This window comes from Schistocerca nitens, chromosome 2 (genome assembly GCF_023898315.1).
Source record: "Schistocerca nitens isolate TAMUIC-IGC-003100 chromosome 2, iqSchNite1.1, whole genome shotgun sequence".
Lineage (NCBI taxonomy): Eukaryota > Metazoa > Arthropoda > Insecta > Orthoptera > Acrididae > Schistocerca > Schistocerca nitens.
Window position 1 is genome coordinate 7,671,616 of NC_064615.1, and position 12,730 is coordinate 7,684,345.

The following is a 12,730-nucleotide window of genomic DNA, read 5'->3' on the forward strand; positions in this document are numbered from 1 at the left end:
GTCCACAATAGTCTAGAAGAGGTAGATCAAGAGTTCAAGGTATTCTCCTGCCACCCACATCCACCGGCATTGTAAATTCAAATGAATTCCTATGTGACCACGTCAGCTATCTTGGTCGCCGTCTTCCACATATTCCTGAACAACCGTAAAAAGTACGGCAGATAACATAACTCCAGATATTTATAACTGATTGGACTAGGTCAGCTTGTTTAGCTGCTACGTGTGTTGAGAACTGTTTTTCTTTGGATAGTAGCAGATAATAGCTGTGATTCGACAGATATATGTATGCAAAGTAGATGGTAATGGTACGAAGTATGTGGGAAACTGTGACTGACCTTAAGTTAGAACCGGTCATCGTTCTCATTTCTTGTAGCTGATGTGAATATTAACTCGAAGTGGCTGTTAGACGACTATTTGGGTAATATATAGTGGAATGAAAAACACGCAGAAGAAGAGCTACCACGTCCATTTGCTCAAGGAAGCCACAAAAATTCGCAAGAAAGTAGAAAGCCTCAATGTAGGCGGATCCTGGAGTTCTATGCGGCAGAGGGTGATCATTACAGGTAACAAGGGGAGAACCAGAGCAGTAATGACCAGGGAAAAGCCCTCAGATGCTAGCGTGACGGGTACTTATAATCACCGACCGCGGGTTCACCGCTCGTGCTAGCCTAACTCAGAAAAATCGTTAACAAACGTTGTCCGAAGGACCCGAGACAAAAGCGAACAAACAATGCGTCAACAAATGGCCAGATTAAGCCTCAACAATTTCGCAAAAAAGGGAACACGAGGTAACAGAACGTGATTTACATTTTTGACTGAAGATTCTAAGCGTTTTAGGCAAAATAATTTTTTTTCTGACTAGAAATCACTCGCGGGAGATAAAATGAAATTAAATCAATTTAATGCTAGCTATTATTCATAATTAAAAATTAATTTTACCTTTGTTTCTTTTTATGGAATTAAATAAACACTGTGAAACTTCCTGACGGGCTAAAACTGTTTATCTGATCTGATCTCGAACACGGTATATTACTGTTTGTGGGAAGTACTATTATCAATCAAGCTGTCTTAGTAAAACTGACGACTTGTCCTCAAGGCGTGCCATAACGTCTCTTCCACTTTCCATTCTTCACAAAGCACTCCAGCACACTTTTCTGTACAACAAATCATGCAAGGAAGAAAATAGGGAACAAAGAGCCCAGCTACACCAATGGGTTATTTTCAGACCAACCGCTTACCCAGAATCGGAAAATGCGAGTAAGTGAAACTTGCAGCAGATTTAAACTGCGTGCCAGACTGCAACTCGGAATCAGACCCTTGCCTTTCGCGAGAGCTGCGCTAAGCAATTTAGCTGTCACTACACGACTCATGACCTGCTCTCACTGAGTGCGTTCTGACAGTACACGTCATTACAGGACGACAAGATACTGCACTTACCGTCGTTCGATAGCACAGTTCCCTGGCTTTAAAATGTCTTCTCCATTCCGATTGTTCTCTGGCAGTGTGCATCAATATATGGTTTAACTATATCTCAATATGATAATATACAGGGAAGAAAATATTATGGAAGAGTCACTCCTCAATAAGATCTACGACACTTCCTGAATCGCTTTATTCCATTCTACAAACACGAAAAAGATATATTTTCATCGTCAGGACCATAAATTTTAATGACCGTCTGTCTAAACGAAATTCAATACTATTTATGAACGAAACTACGTAACGTCGCTACTTCCTAAGCCTATAGACAACGAATGCAGTCACTTCTGTCTCGTGCGTCCCTTACTGTAAACTGTTCTTGAATTGCTATGCCGAAGTACTCAAGCGCTCGCAAGTGATCCTCTATACCAAAGAAACCAAACCCCTAAAATAAACTGGATTCCGTAACTCCGAGATAACATCTTGCATGTAAATGACACTTTTCTACTTAAATCCCAAGAATTCCAGTAACAATTTCGCATCGAAGTGCTCGCAGAGTTCGCTTACATTCAGCTATTTTGACCTACCTTGAGGCATGTAGCAGTAATTATCATACCATCCCTTAGTAATTGCCTCAAATTTTCAGTAATGATATTGATATATTTTTACGTGCCCTCGGTGATCATATTGAAACAGCATTCGATTAATAGGTCTAGCTGAACTTCCCGCTCTGTTTGCTGCATAGTCGTATGAGTAGTCTAATACACGAAGGTTGTTGTTGTTGCTGTTGTGGTCTTCAGTCCTGAGACTGGTTTGATGCAGCTCTCCATGCTACTCTATCCTGTGCAAGCTTCTTCATCTCCCAGTACCTACTGCAGCCTACATCCTTCTGAATCTGCTTAGTGTATTCATCTCTTGCCCTCCCTTTAAGATTTTTACCCTCGAGTCTGCCCTCCAATACTAAATTGGTGATCCCTCGATGTCTCAGAACATGTCCTACCAACCGATCCCTTCATCTAGTCAAGTTGTGCCACAAGCTCCTCTTCTCCCCAATTCTATTCAATACCTCCTCATTAGTAATGTGATCTACCCATCTAATCTTCAGCATTCTTCTGTAGCACCACATTTCAAAAGCTTCTATTCTCTTTTTGTCTGAACTATTTATCGTCCACGTTCCACTTCCATACCTGGCTACACTCCATACAAATACTTTCAGAAACGACTTCCTGACATTTAAATCTATACTAGAGGTTAACAAATTTTTCTTCTTCGGAAACGCTTTCCTTGCCATTGCCAGTCTACATTTTATATCCTCTCTACTTCGACCATCATCAGTTATTTTGCTCCCCAAATAGCAAAACTCCTTTACTTCTTTATGTGTCTCATTTCCTAATCTAATTCCATCAGCATCACCCAACTTAATTCGACTACATTCCATTATCCTCGTTTTGATTTTGTTGATGTTCATCTTATATCCTCCTTTCAAGACACTGTCCATTCCGTTCAACTGCTCTTCCAAGTCCTTTGCTGTCTCTGACAGAATTACTATGTCCTCAAAGTTTTTATTTCTTCTCCATGGATTTTAATACCAACTCCGAACTTTTCTTTTGTTTCCTTTACTGCTTGCTCAATATACAGATTGAATAACATCGGGGATAGGCTACAACCCTGTCTCACTCCCTTCCCTACCACTGCTTCCCTTTCATGCCCCTCGACTCTTACAACTGCCATCTGGTTTCTGTACAAATTGTAAATAGCCTTTCGCTCCATGTATGTTACCCCTGCCACCTTCAGAATTTGAAAGAGAGTATTCCAGTCAACATTGTCAAAAGCTTTCTCTAAATCTACAAATGCTAGAAACGTAGGTTTCCCTTTCCTGAATCTTTCTTCTAAGATAAGTCGTAGGGTCAGTATTGCCTCACGTGTTCCAACATTTCTACGGAATCGAAACTGATCTTCCCCGAGGTCGGCTTCTACCAGTTTTTCCATTCAAATGGCTCTGTGCACTATGGGACTTAACATCTGAGGTCATCAGTCCCCTAGAACTTAGAACTACTTAAACCTAACTAACCTAAGGACATCACACACATCCATGCCCGAGGCAGGATTCGAACCTGCGACCGCAGCAGTCGCGCGGTTCCGGACTGAAGCACCTAGAACCGCTCGGCCACCGTGGCCGGCTTTTTCCATTCGTCTGTAAAGAATTCGGGTTAGTATTTCTACGCAATCCAAACTGATCTTCCCCGAGGTCGGCTTCTGTCGGTTTTGCCATTCCTCTGTAAAGAATTCGCGTTAGTATTTTGCAGCTGTGACTTATTAAACTGGTAGTTCGGTAATTTTCACATCTGTCAACACCTGCTTTCTTTGGGATTGGAATTATTATATTCTTCTTGAAGTCTGATGGTATTTCGCCTGTCTCATAAATCTTGCTCACCAGATGGTAGAGTTTTGTCAGGACTGGCTCTCCCAAGGCCGTCAGTAGTTCTAATGGAATGTTGTCTACTCCGGGGGCCTTATTTCGACTCAGGTCTTCCAGTGCTCTGTCAAACTCTTCACGCAGTATCATATCTCCCATTTCATCTTCATCTACATCCTTTTCCATTTCCATAATATTGTCCTCAAGTACATCACCCTTGTATAGACCCTCTATATACTCCTTCCACCTTTCTGCTTTCCCTTCTTTGCGTAGAACTGGGTTTCCATCAAAGCTCTTGATATTCATGCAAGTGGTTCTCCTTTCTCGAAAGGTCTCTTTCATTTTCCTGTAGGCAGTATCTATCTTAACCCTAGTGAGATAAGCCTCTACATCCTTACATTTGTCCTCTAGCCATCCCTGCTTATCCATTTTGCACTTCCTGTCGATCTCATTTTTGAGACGTTTGTATTCCTTTTTGCCTGCTTCATTTACTGCATTTTTATATTTTCTCCTTTCATCAATTAAATTCAATATTTTTTCTGTTACCCAAGGATTTCTACTAGCCCTCGTCTTTTTACCTACTTGATCCTCTGCTGCCTTCACTTTTTCATCCCTCAAAGCTACCCATTCTTCTTCTACTGTATTTATTTCCCCCATTCCTGCCATTTGTTCCCTTACGCTCTCCCTGAAACTCTGTACAACCTCTGGTTTACTCAGTTTATCCAGGTCCCATCTCCCTAAATTCCCACCTTTTTGCTGTTTCTTCAATTTTAATCTACAGTTCATAACCAATAGATTGTGGTCAGAGTCCACATCTGCCCCTGGAAATGTCTTACAATTTAAAACCTGGTTCCTACATCTCTGTCTTACCATTATATAATCTATCTGAAACCTTTTAGTATCTCCAGGATTCTTTCATGTATACAACCTTCTTTTATGATTCTTGAACCAAGTTTTAGCTATGATTATGTTATGCTCTGCACAAAATTCTACCAGGCGGCTTCCTCTTTCATTTCTTAGCCCCAATCCATTTTCACCTACTGTGTTTCCTTCTCTCCCTTTTCCTACTCTCGCATTCCAGTCACCCATGACTATTGAATTTTCGTCTCCCTTCACAGCCTGAATAATTTCTTTTATCTCATCATTCATTTCATCAATTTCCTCATCATCTGCAGAGCTAGTAGGCAAATAAACTTGTACTGCTGTAGTAGGCATGGGCTTCGTGTCTATCTTGGCCACAATAATGCGTTCACTATGCTGTTTGTAGTAGCTTACCCGCACTCCTATTATTTTATTCATTATTACACCTACTCCTGCAATACCCCTATTTGATTTTGTATTCATAACCCTGTATTCCTCATGCCACCGAACTTCTCTAATTCCCAATATGTCCAACTTTAAGCTATCTCTTTCCCTTTTTAAATTTTCTAACCTACCTGCCCGATTAAGGGATCTGACGTTCCACGCTCCGATACGTAGAACGCCAGTTTTCTTTCTCCTGATAACGACGTCCTCTTGAGTAGTCCCCGCCCGGAGATCCGAATGGGGGACTATTTTACCTCCGGAATATTTTACCCAAGAGGACGCCATCATCATTTAATCATACAGTAAACCTGCATGCCCTCGGGAAAAATTACAGCTGTAGTTTCCTCTTGCTTTCAGCCTTTCGCAGTACCAAAACAGCAAGGCCGTTTTGGTTAGTGTTACAAGGCCAGATCAGTCAATCATCCAGACTGTTGCCCCAGCAACTACTGAAAAGGCTTCTGCCCCTATTCAGGAACCACACGTTTGTCTGGCCTCTCAACAGATACCCCTCCGTTGTGGTTGCACCTACGGTACGGCCACCTGTATCGCTGAGGCACGCAAGCCTCCCCACCAACGGCAAGGTCCATGGTTCATGGGGCGGACACGAAGGTACACTAGCGAAAAGGGTGATAAGACTAGTTAGATTCACCGTGAGGTAAAAACTACTAATTTCGAATAGTGTATAACGTAATATTGCTGTGACTATCGTATTTACAAAAAGGCAGTCGAGTTATCACATCAAACTGGAAGCAATGCAGCTATGGACCGGAATACCGAGGGCAGGTATGCACAAATCGTGTAACATACAATTACAATGAGTACACGTCCCGTTTCGAAAACAAAGCAAAGTAATGCTGTAGCATTTTTGGCAGGAATTGTATAACCCGCTGACTGATCTGAAGGTGTACGGGAAAATGTACCTTTACAGAGATGGATAGGACATAGGAAAATGAAAGCCTTAAATTAATGTTGAAAAGTATGGACTTATTATTTTAACCTTTGTAGTTACTGATGTTTTGTTTTGCGGAATATTTCGGAATTTTATCTGTCGATTGACTGAAACACTATCCATTGCTTTACATCCAGAAAGAAAAGTCTCTTGGCTATGATTTGTTTGCGATCTCATCACTGAATTAATTTTCATGATGATGAAAAGTATCAGACACAGTACAGATTCACATAGGAATTAATATCTCCTATCGACATTCAGCTCCTGTTTTTGGTGCTCCCATCCATGAGATGCGTTCTCGCCCTGTGAAACGCTTTGGACTGCTAGCCATACGTTACGCACTATTAAGGCCCCCACGTTAACTCGATGAAAAACTCCTTAAGTCGCTGAGTGAGGCTTTTCAGCAGACATTATCCCTGCCAGTATTATTTACATACTTGTCATGAATAGTTTCAATATTATGTTATCAGTTCAGACCAGCTACTAGGTATCAACCATCAGTACTGTTCGCAAATCACCGAAACTTCCAGAGCAAACCATCGAAACTTATATCATTTTGCTCTGAAATTCTTTTAGTGATCCTACACAATACGATTCGTTAAACAATCCTTGCATTTGTAGACGTTAATACCCTACGATTAGACTACTGTAGACTGCCAGCAACTACATTACTCTTACGTTGGTTAACTTTGCAAGCTTTGATGTCAATTAGCGTTATAATCTGGGATAACTTAGATCACCAATAAAAGACAATAGCAGACCAGAGTTGTTCCTCTATGCCATAAATAGTGCTCATTCATAAATTTGATGTAATCCAGTGTTAAACAACTTTGAGATTCTTATACTAATACCGCAGTACATCTAGCTTAGTATAAGCTTTGTTGCTGACAGCATGATGTATTTAACAGGAACAGCCACAGCCGTTCAAAAAAACGGAAACGATGAAACAAAGTGTATGTGGCTAGCACATTCACTATTATTTAGTAGTAGGAACATATTTTCCACAGACTTTATAAATAACTGAATATTGGTTAAAAAGGCTTCCCACTTGGCACAATTCTGTTTTCTGTCAAAATGACTGTGCTACAGTGAACTATGATTTTTATTTGTAATACGTCCTGTAATAAGGACGTATAACTGCTATCTTTCATACTTTGCACGATTTTGTATTCTTTGTTTTCCAGATAATTCTAGGCTTATGACCAACAGACTACGGTCGTTCTCTTCGGAAACTTTGCCGTTGAATAGTAACTGGAAATTTAAAAGTTAAAGGAACACATTATTATTGCTGTGCAGCATTTATTATTCATTTACAGTCGTGGCTTGTTCGATCATTGTGGTGAAGTGTTACAATGGTCAATCGGAGTACAAAGTGTAACTTGGCATTTCTACCTGGTCATCTTGTCTGATAAATACGGCTTGCAATCAAATCACTTTAACACGCCAATGGACTGTGGTAATATGTATATAACCATCCTTTCAGTCATTTCGTAATGCTTCCTCCTTACATCTTTTGACAAAAACACCCTTTCTACTTCTCTGTAACACTCTGTTTTCCAGAGCTTACAACCAATATTAGTAAGCCATTGTTCTCAACAAAGAAATGCGTAATCTATGACCATTTTTAACCAATATGTGTAATTAACTGTTCTCAACTGAACACTTGTTTTGATGCAAATGCAATGCGCCCACGCAACCTACCACTGAAGATACCTTGCGGAGAATAAAGGCGAAACGCGTACGGCACGAAAAGTCTTTTATCCTGTTGTAGTTAGACTGTGCAAAAGTAAAAATTATCAGTATACCGTAACAACCATGTTGTTCCTCATTTAAAACCCGCTGTCAGGACATGCGTATTCATTTCCCTTGAAATTTATTATCAATTTCCGAAGAACTTCGTGTCTTACAAGAGTGGAGAGAAAACAAGCGACCCCCTCTTACAGAAAGGTAACAGTTTGGCCTGATAAAACTACTGGCCCGTAACAATATCGTCTATCTTCGATAGGGCACTGTAATACGTTCTCTGCTGACATATCACGACGTTTCGCTGACTTCATATTACCTAATACAGTCACACTGCTCAATGTATAAACCTTTAACTTAGTCTGAAAGTTCAGTGTCATAAACGGCAAGTTTCCTCAATTATCGTTTTCCTTTTTGGTGCATTTCTTTGCGCTGAGTCTATGTTCCGTCATGAAATACTTAATTCCGGCTGACAGGCTAAATCTTGTTCAGAGACATCCAAGTGTTGCCAATTAAATGTGAAAATACCAAATTCAAACTGTTGGAATACCTTTTTGCGTATGTTGTTAGTGCAGTTCTATTTCACCCATGATATTAGTTAAAATGTAGTACATAGACTTACTGCGCTTAAACTCCACTCTCGCAGTATCAGTCACGAACTCTGCAATCTATAGATTTTTAAGCTATTCTGATGTACATGTCCATAGACAATTGATATGTAACTAATTTGAGGCATCTTTTTCTCCTCTGTAAAGACATAACAAGAAGGTGCTTGAAATCATCACGAAGGTATCAAGTTATCTTCCAATGGGCAACAACTAAATATGGTAGTATATTCAGTTAGGCCTGCGATCTGGGAGCTAACTTCTTTGAAAGTTCTCCAAAGTTTCCGACTTAAGTCCTAGCTATAGTTTACATTTTGAATAAAATTCGTGATAATGTTGGCAGAAGACCCTCATGTTGCCAGCGATCTAGTCGAGAGATGGTGGAGGAGAGGATATGGTGGTAACATTTTTTTTTTCTTTTATCTTTCCGTAACTTCTTCATGAGTAGGCTGATGGTCCGCCTCTGTTCATTTGACATCACAATACTAGGGTGTGAATTCCGTTGTTGGACAGGAAATTTTGCAGTATTGAACAGTATCCTGAAACTTTCCCTGTTCTGTGTGGTGTCTTCTGCGACGTTTAGTTTTCTCGAGTCCTTTCTTGTCTCTTCCAGCCATCCCGTGGTGTTTTTTAATTTGGAAAAGGGGTTAAAAATTTACTCGATAGCCTATTATCATTCATTATGTTAATATGACGGTAAAACTTGAATCTCCTCTTCCTTATCGCGTCTGTGATTGTCCCTATGTTTCTGTAGAGATCATTTTTCCTCTTCGTCCAGCTGTTATCTTTGTTCTATTGTGGCCCTAAAATTTATCTGATTATTTTCCTATCTTTCTTTTCCAGATTTTCTTGTTCACCTTTTTTATTCAGTATTATGCATTCGAATCCATAAACTGCTTCCGGTTTAATTGCTGTTGCGTAGTGTTTAATTTTTGCCTGGAATGGTTGGTTGGTTGGTTTGGGGAAGGAGACCAGACAGCGTGGTCATCGGTCTCATCGGATTAGGGAAGGACGGGGAAGGAAGTCGGCCGTGCCCTTTCAGAGGAACCATCCCGGCATTTGCCTGGAGTGATTTAGGGAAATCACGGAAAACCTAAATCAGGATGGCCGGACGCGGGATTGAACCGTCGTCCTCCCGAATGCGAGTCCAGTGTCTAACCACTGCGCCACCTCGCTCGGTTTTGCCTGGAATGATACTGATCCTTTATTATATCGGTTTTTGGTGAGTTTGTATGCTAATTCGATTTTCTTAGATCTTTCCTTACTGGTGGGGTCATGTAACATATTTGATTGTACCCATTCTCTCAAATACTTAAACTTATCAATCTTTTGATGTTTGTGTGTTGTGTTTGTATAAATGTTTCTCTGTTGAGTTTATGTTCAGTGTATTCCATTATCTCCCATGATATTAGCAATCTGGTTTTAGCTGCTATTTCGTGAAGTGTTTCTATCATTATATTTACATCTGTCTTGTCCTTAGAAAGTACTGCGATATCGTCAGCAAAGGCGAGACATTTCACCTCAGATCTTTCTCTTCCTTGTCCTAGATGGATTCTTTTGATGTTTTTCTCTTGTGGTTCTTTATGCCACTCTTTCATGATCTTGTCTATGGCCAGACTGAAGAGAATCGGTGGGGAGTCCATCAATCTGCCGAACACCTGAATTCTGAAGGGTTTAGCCACTTCTCCTAGAAATTTAACTTCTGAGGTTGTTAACTGTGAATGTCTGTGCCACTAGTTGTCTGGTGGTTCTGTCGATACCCGCTTCTTACAGTGTTAGGAATACTGTTTGTCTGTCTACAGAATCATATGCTTTTTTGAAGTCAATGAAGGTAGCGACTGTGTTAAGGTTCCGCGTTGTTCTGATCCTGAAAATACTTTTCAGGTAAAAAATTTGCTCTGGACTCGATCTGTTTTCTGCGAACCCTGCTTGGCACTCGCCAGTTGTGTGTTCTGCTTGATGTGCTGTCTTATTCAGTAGAAATCTGAATATAATTTTGTAGGTCTCTGAAAGCAGAGATATGCCTCGGCAATTGTCTCTATCCTGTCTCTCTTCCTATGTAGCAGATGGATTATGGCTTGTTTCCAGTGGTCCGGTATTCTCCCTTTTTCCCAGCAGTCTTTAACAACCTCATAAACGGTTTCAGCTACCCGCTTCCCTCCCAGTCACCTAAGATCCCGTCTTTACCTGGCGCTCTGTTGTTTTTCAGTTGGCCAATATATTGTTCCATTTGAAGCAGTGATGGCGGTTCTGAAGTTCGTTTTTCCTTTCGAGGCTGTCTGAAAATTAGTAGTTGTGTTGGTACCTCACAGATTTTTGAAGGATTTTGCTCGTAACTCACAGTTGTCTTTCTCTTTAACAACCAGTTTACCTGTTGAATCTTTTAAGTATAGACCCATTGGCTTGTAACCTCTCATTCCTTCTTTGAAAACTTGGTAGAAGTCCCTAGCGTTGTTCTGTCTGAAATTTGTATCCGTTTCCTCTAATCGTTTCTCTGTTCGAAAAATTTTTTATGTCTGTTTTCTAGTCTCAGTAAATGTATTCCATTCTCTTTCCTTTATGCAGGAGTTCTATTCTTTTTTTCTAGCAGCTTCGTCACATATGTTATTGCACCACCCGTGTTTCCTTCCTCTACGTGGCTGTTCTAGTTCTTTCACCGTTTCTATCATTGCTTCTCTGATATCATATCAATTTCCGATCTTCTTTGCGTGAAGCTTCTTAACGAATTTGTTCCTGTAATCTGACAGAAATTTTGTGTCATCTCGCTGGACTTCTTTAATTTCAGTTTTAGGCTTAAATATGGCTTTGATTTCTGTTCAAAAGTGGTCGAAATCTATGCCTAATCATGCCATGATTTCTCTATGGTTTTGTTTGGTTAAAAGACCTGGTCTTCTTTCTGCTTGGTAATTTCCTAAAAACGTTTGACATTAGTTTCAAGTCAGATTGTCTGCAGACGTGGATGAGCCTTCCTCCATCCTCATTGGTGCGTTTGTGTGCAGGAAAATTTCCTACTATCGGCTTGTATTTCTCTTCCCTGCCAATCTGTGCCTCGAAGTCTACGAGAAGTTTTATGTGATTCTTTCGTATTTTTGATGCTTCATTTTCTAGTGCCTCCCAAAATTGTACTACTTTTTCTGGATTTTTTTTCTGTGGTCAATGTTGGTAGATGCATGTGAATTTATGATGGTATAGCCCTTGTTGGCTGATCTAAACGAGAGAAGTGATATTCGCCCCAATTTCGACGCTAAATTTGCTATGGATTCTGTTAAGATTCCGTTTGACCATGAAAACTGTTCCAAGCATATTGACATTCTGTTTATTCTTTGTACGACGGTTGGAACTATAATAGTGACAACTATTTGTTTACAGCTCGTACAAAATAGATACGTGTTTCAAAGTTTTACTGACCTGCGGAGTAGTCACCAGCTTTGTGTATAACCCGTCGCCAGCGATGTGGAAGTCTTAGGATACTCTTAGCAGTGCCAGTTGTGTTGGCCGTTCGGGCGGCGCGGTCTATTGCCCGACGAATTTGTAGCAGTTCTGAAGCGAATGCAGTGAAGTGTTTCCCTCAGATTAGAGATCGAGTTGTCAGGGGAATGCAGTACGTGGCATAGCACTTAGCAGCCCCATCAGTCAAACAAATCAGTAACAGCTTGCACTGTACGTGCTTGAGGACTGTCCTGCAAAATGATGGTCAGGTCCTGCAGAAAGTGTCATCACTTCTGTGTCAAAGTTGTTCGTAGGTCGTATTCCAAAAATGAATAGCCCTCTGACTGGAATGCGTTCTCATCACCGTATCTGCACTACTGGCCATTAAAATTATTACACCAAGAAGATGACGTGCTACAGATGCGAAATTTAGCCGACGAGAAGAAGATGCTGTGATATGCAAATGTTAGCTTTTCAGAGCATTCACACAAGGTTGGCGCCGGTGGCGACACCTACAACGTGTTGACATGAGGAAAGTTTCCAACCGATTTCTCAAACACAAACAGCAGTTGACCGGCGCTGCCTGTTGGAACGTTGTTGTGATGCCTCGTGTAAGGAGGAGAAATGCCAATCATCAAGTTTCCGACTTTGATAAAGGTCGGATTGTAGCCTATCGCGATCGCGGTTTATCGTATCGCAACATTGCTGCTCGCGTTGGTCGAGATCCAATGACTGTTACCACAATATGGAATCGGTCAGTTCAGGAGGGTAATACGGAACGACCTGCTGGATACCAACGGCCTCGTATCACTAGCAGTCGAGATGACAGGCATCTTATCCGCATGTCTGTAACGGATCGTGTAG